Source organism: Mus pahari, chromosome 4, assembly GCF_900095145.1.
Source record: "Mus pahari chromosome 4, PAHARI_EIJ_v1.1, whole genome shotgun sequence".
In the NCBI taxonomy this organism is placed as follows: domain Eukaryota; kingdom Metazoa; phylum Chordata; class Mammalia; order Rodentia; family Muridae; genus Mus; species Mus pahari.
The window spans coordinates 58,554,821-58,570,184 of record NC_034593.1 but is presented as its reverse complement, the minus strand read 5'-3'; the positions used below and the strand labels follow the sequence as shown (position 1 = coordinate 58,570,184).

General features: G+C 43.6%; 1 protein-coding gene across 4 annotated transcripts in view; it reads left to right on the top strand.

The window, feature by feature from the left end:
• The first annotated feature begins 6,539 nt into the window (after positions 1-6,539).
• Positions 6,540-15,364, top strand: part of Veph1 (ventricular zone expressed PH domain containing 1) — a 209,571-nt gene continuing 200,746 nt past the window's right edge. For 3 of the 4 annotated variants that reach the window (XM_021195529.2, XM_029537563.1, XM_029537565.1), the window contains exon 1: positions 6,540-6,844. The gene's annotated coding sequence lies outside the window, so the exon portion shown is untranslated. Of the gene's footprint in view, positions 6,845-10,981; positions 11,101-15,364 lie in introns of those variants that run through there. The other variant, XM_029537562.1, reaches the window with a different exon arrangement.

Below are 15,364 nucleotides of genomic sequence, written 5' to 3'. Positions count from 1 at the left end.
CTCTGATAGTCTTTTTCTGTTGATCTAGACTGTTTTCTTGAGCAGAACTCAGAACCATGATACATAGGTGACTATTCTTGGCACTGGCACTCACTTGAAACCACACATGATGTACCATGCCCCCCAGTCTCGAAGGCAGGGTTCCCAGTCCTCCAGTTCTCAAAAGTGGTCTCCTCAGTTCATCTTTGTGTCACAGTGTCTGTTCTTCACAGCAACACAACATTCCCTTTCCTGCCCAGGTAATGTTATCTTGAGTTTAATTCTAAATATTACGTTGCCTCTTTAAAAGTAATTTTACTATGTATGGAGGTATCCTCAAGGTAATGTTGTTCTAATGTAGTCTAATGACCTTCGCAGATATTAAAGGCATCATTCTAAATGGATTTTCCATGGCTTGCTTGCTCTTTTCACTCAATATTATGATTTTAATATTAACATGAGTTAATATGTATTCTTAGCCAGTTTGTGTCAGAGCCCCTCTACCCAGTCACATCTGGCTCATAAGACATCCAACTGCTGAGTCAAGACACTGGAGTATAGTGAGGGACTTCGAAACGTGGGACTAGGTAGGGTGCTCTGAGCCCTAGAGGAGTTCATATTCAAGCAGTGAGTCCTTTAGTCACGATGGCTCCTGGCTATGGCACCATAGGTGCTGGCTGGAAAGTATAAATTCCAGTTCAAAACCTAGGTTCCATGCAGATGCGGGGTTAGTTATATAGGCTGCAAGGCTGGAGAGCTTCGTAAGGTTTCCATCCCCTTGACTGCCAGTCCCCATGCCCTCGTGGTTTACCCTTCTCCACTCCAGCTTTCCCCCTTGATGCAGAGGCAGGGCTGCAGGTGCAGGGATACTTCATTTGCCTCACTATGCTGTTGTCTCAGGTCTCTGCTCTTACAAGGTTTCAACTTTTCTCCTGTTGATTTCCAGAATCCTCCATGATCACTCTCCTTAATAGTCAGCTGGACCTCTGTTGTTTCAGGTCTGTGCAGGGCCAGACAAGTGCTGGTTATCTCTGTTCAGCACGTTATCGTAGCTCTCTTTTCATAGAAACGCAAGAGAGACGTCCACACTGGTTTTGGTAATGTGTGCCCTAGCTCTGGTTTTCCAATTATCTGGCTAGACACATTTTCCTTTTGAATCTGCTGCTACTGAGATAACTAGAAATTTAGATTTTTTTTTTTTTTTTTTTTTTTTACAATTGAAAAGAAAAATCTTGCTTCTCACTTCAGAGGCTTCTTAGCTGTTTGTATATTCCTTTATGTATAAGAATTGTTTTTAGTACAGAATTATTATTTTATTGGTACATTCATATGGAAGTCCTTTATGAGTTTTTTTTTTTAATTTAATGTTTCCTTTGCCCTAATAGTAAACCAGAGCTAGATGACTAAATCCTGACCCTTCTCCTTGAAGACTAGCCAGTTGCTGGGGGAGAAGAAGATAGTTCTGACTTGCAGTTACAATGTAGATTCAAAGAGAAAAATGATGGACCATACCCGACATGGGTTTCTCTCCAGAGAGGAGAAGGTAAAGCTTATAGCTTCAGGGTGAGGTGGTATAGTCACATATTTCTTATGAGAAAAACCATAGAGGCAGAATGATGACTAGCATATCTTAGTTGTAAGTAACAGAAGCAGCTCTTGTCTAATTAAACTGTAATGACTTTTATCAAAAGGATAATGAGGGTTTGCATAAATTTTAGGAAGACACCTGATAGGAGCAGGCTCATGGGGAGGCAGCTGCCCTGGGCTCTGAGGAACACCACCACTGCCCTGGCTCCATGGATGCCAATACAGAGCCTGGGACTTGACTCTGCAACAATGCCTGAACATAAACCTTGAGGGTTTCTCTTCCAAACTCAATGACAGCCTGGTTTCTGCACAGTTGTTGTTCATCTTCAGGTTGTTCGCTTCTAATCAGTCTTGCCTGGAAAGGCCTCCTGCGCTTAAGTTGACTTCTACTTAATTAAAGCTGATTCAACAATGTAGGTTCATACCATGTCTCAGACACCATCCCAAACTCCATAGAGCAACTGAAAAGTACCAGCTGTGCCTTCTAAGGTTTGTGTGTGTGTGTGTGTGTGTGTGTGTGTGTGTGTGTGTGTACATGTGCATGTGTGCATGTGTGCATGTGGAGGCCTGTGGAGGTCAACTTCAGGTGTCATCTACCTTACTTTTGAGGCTCTGTCCCTTATTTGTCCTGGAACTCACTGTTTATGCCAGGTTGTCTGGCGAGAGGGCCCCAGGATTCTACCTATCTATACCTTTCTCATTCTGTGATCAAAACTGTATACCATGGCTTTTCAACACAGGTTGTAGGAAACAAACTAACGCCAAATACTTTACCAAAGTTTATATTCTAGAAGTGACTATAAAGAGGATGGGTGGAAAAAATAGAGGCAGGGGTGAGAAGGGAGAGAGGAGGGGAAGAAGGAAAGGAAGGGAGAGGGAGGGAAAGAGAGAGAGAATGAGAATGACGTGTATAGTAACTATTCACATGTTACAGACCAGGAAGCAGAGACACCAGACTGAAAAACCTGAGCAGCGCAGGTATGACCTTCAAGGACGCACCACTAGTGGCCTACTGTCTACCTCCTACAGGCTCCATGACCACAAGCTGGGGACCAAGTCATCAAAACATGAGGTCGTGGCGACATTCCAAATTCAAATCCTAAGCAGGAGTGAGTGAGTGCACCTCTAGGAGACATCTCAGGAGACCGAGGCAGCGGCGAGTTCAGAGGCTTCTTGCAGAGGCAACAGCGAAGACTTCAGTGTCGCCAGAGCAGAGCTACCAAAAGTAAGAATGATAAGCAATGTGGACAATGTAGATGAAGGGCAGGTGTAGCAGATACGGACATGCAGATCACTAAATGGACCTTGGGCACGTGGGCACGTGTGTGCGGAGACTGGAGGTCAATCTTGGGTGTTGCCTACTTCGTTTGTGAGATGGAAAAAACACTGCATTGCAGGGAAGTCAGTTATGACTTATAACTTAGTAGGATCATTCAAAAGTAGCTAGGCATTTCAACCCTTTGACATTGCAACACAACTTTTCATCAAAAATTCATGCTTGAAAAGCATGTAATTGAGTTACAAAAAAATACAAAAAATTATACGGATGGAGAAATGGCTCAGCAGTTAAGACTACTTGCTGCTCTCGCAGAGGGCCCAAGTTTGGTTCCCAGAGCCCACACTGGGTAGCTTACAATCACCTGTAACTCAAGCTCCTACAAACCCAGCGCCCGTGTGTGTGTGTGTGTGTGTGTGTGTGTGTGTGTGTGTACATATACATATGTAAGATATGTATATCCATATATAGATAGATTATAGATATCTTATAATTCTTAATTCAAAATAAATCTTTTTTTTTTTTTTTTTTTTTTGGTTTTTTTCAAGACAGGGTTTCTCTGTGTAGCCCTGGCTGTTCTGGAACTCACTTTGTAGACCAGGCTGGCCTCGAACTCAGAAATCCGCCTGCCTCTGNAGACAGGGTTTCTCTGTGTAGCCCTGGCTGTTCTGGAACTCACTTTGTAGACCAGGCTGGCCTCGAACTCAGAAATCCGCCTGCCTCTGCCTCCCAAGAGCTGGGATTAAAGGCGTGCATCAAATCTTTTTTTTTTTTAATCACAAAACCAAATGTTTTGAGTAAGTTTACTACTTTGCACTGGGTTCTACTCATAGATATTCTTGGTTGCATGAGGTTGCTAAGGATCTTGCCGGAGAATAATCAAGTGTGTCGGCTGAGCTGAGTTCACACCTCAAAGCACTGCTGGAGAATTCCTCCGGTGTGGGAAGAATCCACTTCTGCGTGTCCGTAGGAATGGAGGCCCTGGTTTCTCATTCGTTTTTGACGACGCTTCCCTTAGGTCCTGGAGGCCACTCCTAGTTCCTTGTCCTGTGTGCTTTTCCACATGGACAATTACTTCACTGAACCAGAAAGAAGAATATTTAGACTGAGCCCAGGAGCGTGATGGCATCTTAGATAGCAAAAGAGCCGCAGCAATAGCATTCTACCCGCCTGGTAAGGTCTATGTGTTAGAAGCAAGTCACAAAGCTTGCATTCTCAGGGAGGGAAAGCTACACTCACACATACAGACTATCCCATGAATCCTTGAAGTGCTATCAACCCCAGATCATAGAAACGTTAAGCATCTAAAATAGAACCTTGTGAGAGCCATTGACATTGTTAGACAAGGACAGAGGAGAATATAATATGGTCCCCTCCTTCCCCATCTAATTGCCGGGTAAGTAGAACAGGCTTTTTACACAGGAAAACTACTTAATGGAATGAATAATGAGTCTTCTTGAATTGGGTGGTAAATGGTATTGTGTTCACCATCATATATTAATGAAAATAACCTTTATTATTAGTGAAACAAGCTAAATAAACCTCACCCACACAGCCTTACTCCTGAAAGTTCTTAAGAAGTTTGATTGCCACAGTTTGATCCCCGTGCCTTGGTGCTGAGCTAAAAAAAAAAAAAAAAAAAAAATGGAGTCTTTGAACATTTTTGCATCTGTGTGGCTGCAATGGACTCTGTGCTGAGCTGAGAGACTGAACACAGAAGTAGTGCACTTGACAAAATGTAAAAGTCAATAAACAAAAACCAGTCTTATTCAGACATACACGGTGGTGCATGCCTGCAGTTCTAGGACTTGTCATGTAAAGGCCAGAGGATCTCCATGAGTTCAACGCCAAGCTGATCTATATAAAGCTCTAGGCCAGCTTGGACTTCACAGTGAGATACTCTCTCTACCACCCATAGTTACTCATAGACACTAGTCACTGAGGGACATTTAGTGCTTATCCGTACTTCATCCATGTAAGGTTACCTTAGCATTTACCCCTTCCCTTTTATAAAAGAAGCACCTTCTCTCTTTATGGTTTAGAGATAATGTTTCCAGTTGTTTGTTTCAAGTTGTACAAAAGTAGAGGGAAAAGTAGGGTCATAGAAAACTCTGGGAAACCAAACAAATTGATGAAACCTGCATGTACCCAAGGCTCTTGTGGTCAAATCTATTTGTGTTCATACCAAACGCTGTCATCCAGGTCGAGGGGTGGGGAGGGGGAGTTTACAATGGAAGTATTAGAGAAGTGAACAAGTTGAGAAAAACTCATTCTAGAAGCCAGATATAAGGTGCACTGAAGGACTGCATTCCTTTTCAAGCCTTTCCTCTCCAGTGGATTGTCAGTGGAGGGCCACGGCTACCTTACAACGGGGACATTTGTCACAAATGTGTCCTGGTGACTCTATGCACCCCCTAATGCTTAAGGTATGCTTGTGAGAAGTCTAGCTACACACCTAGATCAGGACAGTTTTGTCAGGCAGACAGTTTTGACAGGTTTTTATCCCCTACACACACACACACACACACACACACACACACACACACACACACACTGGAAGCAGCAGAAAAGCCAAGCCACAATCACTCCCATTATGAAACATGTGTTGGCACACATGGAAGATGCATCTTTAGGAGAAGCTGGCGTAAGGGCTCGAATGAACCCACTGGGTCTTTTTAGTGGCAATCCAGCAAGAGCAATATGACTTGGTATCTTCAGGCGTCAAAATAGGCAACAAAGATGATTCCCACTGAGATCAAACATTTACCTCTGTTGTTTGATTGAGTTGGAAGGGTCCATATGTCTTCCCTAAATCACTCACTATGATTCTCTGGTTAGCTAGGAGCAATTAGGGCTCATCTTGTGTGTACTCATCAACTCTACCCAAAGAGTGTGGATTCCCAAGGGGAGAGTGAGGGCAATTTTGACTCGAATAATGGGATGCTGAGTGGCAAACAGGAAAGAGTAATCCACACTATCTGAATGTAGCTTTTGTAATAATTGCCAGTGACAAAGACATACAATATATTTGGTTGTGTACCTTATATCTTGTTTTCTCCCTCCGCTTTTCCCTAATGCACTCACCCAATTTGGCTGAAAGCTCTAGAAAGTCTCAGGAGTATTCTATGCAGGCAAAAACCTCTGATCAATAAAGGAAGCAAGCCTATTTCATACCTGTTAGGGGAGAGAATGTTAGCCTCCTGATGGATCGGTCCACTGGGCACCACCAATTAATTTATGCATTAGAGGTATTGCATTCTCCTTAAAAGTCAGAGCTCTATGGAAACACGGGGTAGGTCATAAGGAATCCCCTATGCATTAAGTCTGAGAGACAGTTCCAAATTTGGAAGGTAAAGAAAATGGGCGATTTTAATGGACTCAAGAAGAAACCCTACTGGATTAAAAACATTCCTAGGGGTTCTTGGGATGTTCCAGTCAGTCTTTCAGTGTCTCACTACCAATACTGATAGAGTACTTATAAAGCTGCTCCTTCGGGCACTTGCTACATGGTATTTTTCTTCTATCGTGTTTGACTTAAATACCACCTCTTTCACACATGCCTTCCTAAATGCCCCAAAATCTGATATTAACCTAAAACTTCCTTGATTCTTTAAAGTGAGTTATTCATTAACAGAACCTAAATTACTGGTTGGTAGCAAATCCAAGTCTTTTACACTACAAATTGGCCTCCGAGAAACTGCTGTAAGTCTTCAGAGGAAGTCAGGGAACCGGTGCCAATTGTTAGATCTAAAACAGAAGTTTGGAAAGGGGAGGAAAGTTACTCATTCGCCTGATACCACACGGTGAGTCCACCGGAGGGACTCAGGCGCAGCGCTGCATGACAAGCTCACAGCGACGTGCCAGCAGCCACCGACAGGACCCAGGACCGGCAGCCGCTGCAGGGCTGCCTCTGAGCATGGTCCTGGGTCCCAGCTGAAGTGTTCCAAGGGATCAAGCATTTGCCTTCTGTTGCCTGCACCTGCCAGTGTCCCGTGCTAGGAGGTATGGCTGCTTCTTTCCTGTCCCTTTGTTCAGCAGAAACAAAAGCTAATCAAAGTCAAGGCCAGAAACTGCAGGCAGGCAAGAACAGAGGAGGGCTGGAAAAGTCGAGCAGAGAAACTTCCAAGGGCTGGCTGATTATACAGATAAAGTGCGCCTAGAAGCTGTGTGCGTGACCCTGTGTGTGTACACTTCGGTTTTTAAGCTAAGAGTATCTAATTCTCTATGGTGGTTAAGACATGTCCCTAGGCCCCTAGGACCAGATAGTTGTTCTGGACACTTACTGTGTACATATTGTTTTACTCCATAACTGCGGTCTTCTTTCCACATATTCATTCACCCTGAGAAGCCTTTTGCAATGAGCAGGGGAACAGTCCCTGCTATTGTTTTTGCAGAAAGCTAAGTAGCCCCGTTCCAGTCAGAGGCTGGACACTCATCAGTGCGGTTCACCACTGCTGCTGTGTGCATATTACAAATCATGATCTAATATAGCTATTTCTTTGGTCTTTCAAATGCACGTTCAAATTGGTTTAATGATCAACAATTGGGTTCAGTGGCATCCTTTTTTTTTTTTTTTCCTTTTAATTTAAACTTTGTAAACCTAGGAAATGATTTGAATTCTTCATACAGCGGAGTAATATTGGAAATTTAAATGACACAGTCATACATTCAACACTGGGTATCCTCATGGTTTGAGAATTTGGGTTTGTTTCCTGGAAAAACGAGCCAAATAGATTTTGAATATGGATTAAAAAAACAAAAAAAAAAAAACAAACAAAAAAAACAAGGTATATGTTGTTCTAGAGGAAAATATGACCTGCTAAGTCGAAAGTTCCAGATGAAAATGGACATACTTATGAATTCGTCCTGAAAGGCTGTGCTTTGGAAAGTTTGTTAGATTTGAGAAGTTGCCCCTCATAGTCCATGGAGGGCAACACTTCTCCATTTGTGTTCAAAGCTTGCAATTTGTATTTAAAATTACACGTTTTGAGCTTTCGATGAATAGATGGTAAAATTGCTATTTTATATGTTCTTAACAATATGCATGCTACAAATTTGAGCTGTCTGACAAAACCCCTCAGGTTTGAGTATCTTAGAACTGTTTGGAATAATCGAGCATTGGAGGCTTTTGGTACGAGTGAAATGTAGCATCATGCCACAGAAGAGGGACGCAGAGCTGCCAGGAACAATGACCATCTGTGGGAAGGGCTGAAATAGATTCGGGTGATTCCCATGGGAACGCCTGTGGTCTTTTCACACTGTGTGAAAAAGATGTTTCTTCAATAGAATCTTTAATCCTTTCTTTCAAGGGAAAAAAAAATCTATCTGGGAAATTTATTCAATGTTTCATAGCATCCAAATGGACCTGAGTTAGTCAATAGGCATTTTTAACTCAGGTAAATTAAATGAAAATGTTTTGATGCAGTCTTGTTGCTCAGAGTATAGACCTTGCTGTTTTAGAATCTCCTGAAGTGGGAAATCAGTCAGACCTATTCTCACCTGGGTTGTAAGGTAGAGGCTTGAACACCTCAGAACAAATTGGCTTCCTGAGCTACTGATCAAAATCTTCTCCTCGAGACCTGTCTGTGTTCTGAGGGCACTTTTCCGACCTTAAAGGGACCGAGGCCCTGTGCTCGCTTCCATGCAGCAGCATCTACAGACCCACGGTGGAGTAAATTATTAATGTATTTATAAGTGAACAATGAATATAGTTCACCTAGAAAAGTTCTGGCTCCCTGGAAGGGCATTCCCTTCTGCCCGGTAAACAGCTGAGTAAATATTACACTAATATGGAAAACACAGGTATGTGGATTATCCAGCCATGAAAAGTCTAAGATACATTGCACCATAGTCTGTTTCTGACCTGGAAACAATCTCAGTTATCATTACGCCATGGCGGAGATAAGCAGCGCCACAGTAAGGCTTCTTCTCCAAGAAATAAGAGTTGCCTCCAAATCTACAAGAACGTAAAGTTAGTGACATGCACATGATACAAAGGAAGTTTACCCAGGTCTACGATTAATGAAAAGTACAACTAAAATACAGAAACGACAGCAACAGAAAACACACCAAACAAGCAACCCTAACGGTCTTTATACCAAGAACTGGGTTTAGTTAACCGTACCATGGAATTTCGACTTTTAAAAGCTATGATGTAATGATCTGCTGATGGGAAATTTTCTATAAGAGTAAAATGCTCAGGGTCTGGGGTTGTTGAGGTGGGGGGGGTCACAGGAGTTTTAATCCACCTACTCAGGTGCTAAGGTAAGAGGATTGTGAGTTCAAGGCCAACCTGGTTACAGAGTGAGTTCAAAGCCAAGCTGGGCAACTTAGTGAGATACTGACTGTCCTAAAATAAAAAGTAAAACCAAGGCTGAGGATATAGCTCAATGGTAGAGTGTTGGCCTAAGGTGCATGAGGGCTTAGGTTTCATCCCCAGTACAGAGAAACAGTAGACCGCTTCAAAGGACAGAACTGATGTCACTCATGCTTTATACAGCCTGGGAGAGGCGAATTCACGGCCCAAGTCTCCACTGTAGCATGGTGTAGCCAAGACTGGAGAGCCTGTTTCTTCAGGTGATCTTATAGCTTGATCCTCTGGCTGGTGTCTATGGAATGTCAAATTCCAAATGCTACAAGCTTGGACCATTTAAGAACACTAAACAAAATTTAAGCATTTCAAACCCAGCCATCAGAAGAACTAAAGTCTGAAGAACTCTCTGCTAGTCCATCGAAGTGGGAGCCTTGAGTGGTCATCTTGTCAGTGGGAAAATTACGAAGAAAAAATACACTTTGTGGGCAATGACAGGTTCCGTGACACTCTGTCATGGAACTCTGTGTATACAGTTCTGCCTGTGAGGACAGGGAGAAATATGATTGAATGCCGAGTATCTGGGCAGAGTTGTGGCACTATTCTCTCAGAGCGTTGTCTGTATCTCCTGACCCACCTTTGTGGGGAGCATTCCCAGGAAGACATTGTCTATATTTTGTTATCCTGAAAGTAGATTTACCTGCAGGAGAGGTGCCTTTATAATCTGGCTAAAGGAGGGTCTGATGGCCAAGAGACCTACTATAGGAGCAAATTGTGGATTTAAAAGAATAAAATTCTTTAAAAATGTAAATAAAAACCATTTTTTTTTACAGTTTTAAACAGTTCAGAGGCTGGGTGAAGGGTACACACACATTTCGTCCCAGCACTCGCCAGGCAGAGACAAAGCTCTGAGAGTTCAAAGCCAAGCTTGTCTACCTACATAAGGAGTCAGGTCTAGATCAGCCAAGGCTACATAGTAAGACCCCATTTTAAAGGGGCAATCTAAGCCCCCCCCACACACTTTAAGGTGTCAACAGATTGAGTATGATAAACATTCTTCTGACTCTGCAACAATACTTAAAAATGCAGTCCATAATATTTGAGCTACGAAGATCAGCAGTTCTCAACCTGTGGGTCGGGACCCCTTGGGGGTTCAAATGACTGTTTCACAGAAGCAATGCATTACAATTCATAACAGTAGCAAAATTACAGGTAGGAAGTAGCTTCCGTTTTATGGTTGGGGTCACCACAACATGAGGAACTGTGTCAAAGGGTCTCATCATTAGGAAGGCTGCGAACCACTGATGTAGATGGTCATCAAATTCCATCAAATTCCACCTCCCAAATTCCACCAAATAGAGTGCCAAGTTGTGTGGTTTCGTGGAACCACTTTGTGCCCTCCACTAGTAACTCCTAGTACCCTCAAACTTTCACTGCCTTTAATCTAGAGGCAGGGGGAGAGGGTCACCTCTTCCAGGCTGTGACTCTACCTACACAAGGCTCTGTGTTTTGAACTCCTGTGTCTCACTAAGTTTCCTGCTCCAGCTGGGGGCCCGGTCATCCCATCACTGGCTCCAGCTGGCCTACCAACCAGACCGGCTTCCTGCATGGCTTCCCCACCCCCACCCGATCTCGGAGGAAAGTGTAGATTTCCACGAACACAGGGCGTTCTGTCTTCTCCGTCTGCAGCAGCTCTGGCTTATTGGAGCTGCCTTTGTGCTTAGAGGTAGCTCTGCCCCGAGCCAAAGCAGCCGGTCACCTGACCCGCCCAGGGAGCAGCCGGTGGCTTCCGCTGCATTCCTGGAATTCTTCCACGCCGCCCTGGCGGGTGGAAGGCTGCGGGGGTCACTGAGCTGCGCTGGGGCCCGGCGGCCACCTCCAGCCTGGGTTTGGGCTTGAAGCTTTCAACCAGGGACAGCAAGTGTGGCCTTGGAGGAGTAGCCCGCAGGTAAAATGAGTTTGTGGGGACAGCCCTGCGTTGGGCAGCTGCACTCAGAATCATAACTCTTTAGTCGCTCCTGTTTTGTTTTGTTTTGTTTTTTAAGGAAAGTTAACTTGCCAACTAGTAACTCCTTAAAAGCAAGCAAACAAATTTAAAACTAAGAGAGAGTAGGCCTCAAGTTAGGTTCACATACACATTGGGGGAAGAAAATTATGAGAGAAATTGAGTAACCTCAGGTATGGCATTAATGAGTGGGTCCTGTTCTATATCTGCCTGTACAGATAAAGGGCATACTGAGAAGTTTCTAACCAAGAGCTTAGTGCACAGATAGGATTTGAGTATGCATATGTATGTACATGTATGCTTTCATGTGTGCACCTATGTGCCTACCAAGCATGCATGTCTGTGCATATATCTGGTCTACAGTACTACAATATCTGGAAAGGAACATAGTTAGAATTAGGTAAATTTGATCAGACTCTGGCCATGTCTTCAGTTTCAGTTGCAAAATAAACGAGCAGGAGAAACCAGACATCTAAGCAAAACATTGACCAGAAAATAAATAACTGCTTTGCCAATCCTAATTCAGAAAAGTGTCTGTGTCTATGCAAGGTCCTGAGAGGGCTTTGTACCCAGAGACCTACAGCTTTCTGTCCCAACTCCGCAACTGTTCTTACACATCAGGTTTTCCTTGCATGTCTTGTCATAGTCAAGTGACTCCAAACTCGGAAGCATTCGGAATGATGCTGGAATGTGGGAAACAGCAGCTCTCGGTGGTGTAGGGGAAAAGTAGGGGCTGTATAGACTTCTTGCCTATCATGAAAGATCACATCTCACACCCTTTATCAAAAGATGGGCAAGGAAGGGAGGTATTTGATCACAGTTCTGTGTGATATAAGAACTTTCAGACCGGGGACCCAGAAATTCAAGAGTAATCGGTTCATTTTTTTTTAAGCTTAGATTTATCGATGCATAACCAGTGTCAATAAAGTGGATAGAAAGGGTCTGCTGTAAGGCTAATGGACTGAATGGGGCAAGCCTTCAAGGCCTCTCACCTCAGATCTTTCTAAAACTCTGTGTAACATTCCAGCTCCTCCCAGAGTGCCTTACGATCAGGAACGCTGTGTTCCCTGGATTTGTGATTTGCTATGGGGCAGGAGCTCTAGTGTCTGTGATCTACCTTAGAGAAGAGAAATTCTAGTTTCTGTGGCTTGCCTTTTGCGGGGAGGGAAGGAAAATAGGAATCAAAGACAAGAGGACACAAGGTCATGGTGAAACGTTACTCCAAGGCAGCTTCTAGCACCTGCATTTTGGGGTATTAGTTTCTCAACCCCATGGTCTCATTTAACAAGAGGATTGTAGCCTGGTAGAATAGCACCGAGTTAGTCCCATTTTGCAGACAAGCTGTGGAAAAGTATACCCTAATGATGGTATAACCTCGGAGTGAACAAACCAAACCTAGACTCCCATCTTTACCTTAAAAAGCATTCTTTACTCTGAGTTTAGCACATTCGCCTTGAGTGACTATCTTGGCTTCGGCTCAATGGCTCTACAGGGCCTTTTGTGTCATCTTCTGCTAATTGTGTCCTTCTTCTGACTCTCTTGTGCTCACTCATTCTTTGTTATAACACCCAGGAGACTAAACTCTTTGTCATCGCTCCATTGCTGATTACATAGTTCAATCACCCTCCTAAGATGGACCTCGCTTGGCTCACAGTTTCGGGGGGATACAGCTAATCATGGTTGAGAAAGTCTGGCAGCGGGAGCGGGAGGTAGCTGGTCACACTGCATCCAAGGTCAGGAAGCAGAAAGCAATGAACGCTTATGTTCAGCTTGCTCTCTCCACTTTATTCAGTCTGGAACTCCAGCTCAAGGAACAGGGCAGCCCAGATTTAAAATGGCTCACCTCACTTCTGTTGACTTAATCTGGATATTTCCTCAAAGACATATCCAGAGATTAATTTCCATGGTGAGTCTAAGTTCCATCAAGTTGACAATCAACACTGACATCACGATGCCCAAAGAAATGTTTTCACATAAAGAGAATGCAAGAACAGGAGATCAAGTTGGAAGCATGCCTTGACACTGCACAGCAGGCATCACGTACAGCAGGAAGGAGCTGGGGACCACTTGCGGATGCTCCTCCCCTTAGCATGTACTTCTGCCACTATTTAGATCCCAGCTCTGATGTGTCTGGAGCAACTGAATCTCTCCCTGAAGGGCAGACATTGTCCAATGAATAACCAGGGGAAAACTCATTTCTATCCCATCTATGTTTCTGGCTATTATTTTGTCGAGATTATTTCTTGACATGTCTGCAACTGGAGAAAAGATATGTTAAAAGAAAACCTTGGCTAGAGAACTAACCTAGCATCTTTTTAAGAGATGGCAATTCACCCTTCCTCATTTTCCAGGGTGCAAACTGTGTTGGGATACACTCTCTGCCCCTCCCGCCTCTCCCTCAGAGTTTGCCCACCACCCCTTTTAAATTCCAGAGCTCTGCTTTCTTCTGATTCTCCAGCTCTCTGGCTCTTCTCAACCTCAGGGTATAAATGGGCAAGGATACAGGGATACAGAACAAACAGTCATCCCACACTGCCTCACTTTTTCCCACACATTCATTCTGAAATGTTAGTATTCCTCTAAGGCAATGGCTCTCAACATTCCTAATGCTGCAACCCTTTAACCTCATGCTGTGGTGACCCCCCCCCCCACACACACACACCATAAAATTATTTTTGTCTCTACTTTATAACTGTGATTGTGCTACTGTTATGAATTGTAATGTAATTTTCTGATATGTAGGATATCTGATATTGAGCCCCTGTGAAAAGATTATTCACCCCCAGTGGTCATGACCCACAGGTTGAGAGCCTCTGGGAAATTTGTTCCTAACAGTGGCCGCACATTTTCCTTGGCATCAGTAACACAGAGAACTTTTTTTTTTTTTTTAATTGGATCATAACCCTGGTGTCTTTGAATCCAAATTATATCTACGTGGTATGACAAGTTATTTAATTGACTCACAAACCTCATCTGCAAAATGGGAATGATATCTCCTTTTACAATTGTTATAAAAATCAAATAAGTTCACCTTTGCAAAATGTCTACCCATGTGTGCATGTCGCATAACACAAAATAAAGACATGCAGAACCTTATGTTTCTTGTTGAATTTTTTCCTGCTTTTTATTAAAAATAGATTATTTTCTCCCATAGTATATTTCGATTACAGTTTCTCCTCCGTCTACACCTCCCAGTTCCTCCCCACCACCCAAGCCATCCTCACCCACTCCCTTTCTGTACCTCAGGAGAAAAGAACAGGCTTCTCAGGGATAATAATAAAACAAAATAAGATAAGACAAAACTATTACGTCAAAGTTGGACAAGAAGGAAAAGAGCCCAAGAGAAGGCACAAGAATCAGAGACCCACTCATTTGCATTCTTAGGAATCCCATAAAAACACTTAAACTGCAAGGCATAATATATATGCGGAGGACCTGGTGCAGAACCACGCAGGCTTGTGCGTGCTGTCTGGGTCTCTGTGAGTTCTTAGGAGCTTTGCTCATGTTGGCTTAGAGGCCAGGTTTTCTTGATGTCTCCAGTCCTCTCTGGCTCTTACAAGTTTTGCCTCCTCTTCTGCAGTTTCATGGGCACTGAGGGGAGGAATTTGATAGACATCCCATTTAGGAGTGAGTGTTTCAAGGTGTGTGTGTATGTGTGTGTGTGAGAGAGAGAGAGAGACAGAGACAGAGAGACAGAGACAGAGAGAGACAGAGAGACAGAGGGTGGAGGGAGGGAAGGGGAGAGAGAGAGAGATCTGTATTTGTTCCCATCAAAGCTTCTCTAATGATGACTGAACAAGGAACTGATCTATGAAGAGAGAGGGGTGGGGTGGGGGTTTCACTGTGTAGCTCTGACTATCCTGGAATTCAATTCACTCTGTAGACCAGGCTGACCTTAAACTCAGAGATCTACCTGCCTCTGCCTCCTGGGTGCTGGGATTAAAGACATGTGCTACAATACCTGGCTCTTTTTTGTTTTTTAAAGATTTTTTGTTAATTAGATGTTTTCTTCATTTACATTTCAAATGTTATCCCCTTTCCTAGTTTCCTCTCCAAAAATGCCCTATACCCTCCCCTCTCCCCCTGCTCCCCAACCCACCCAATCCCACTTCCTGGCCCTGACATTCCCCTATACTGGAGCCTAGAATCTTTGCAAGACCAAGGGCCTCTCCTCCCACTGATGACAGATTAGGCCATCCTCTGCTAC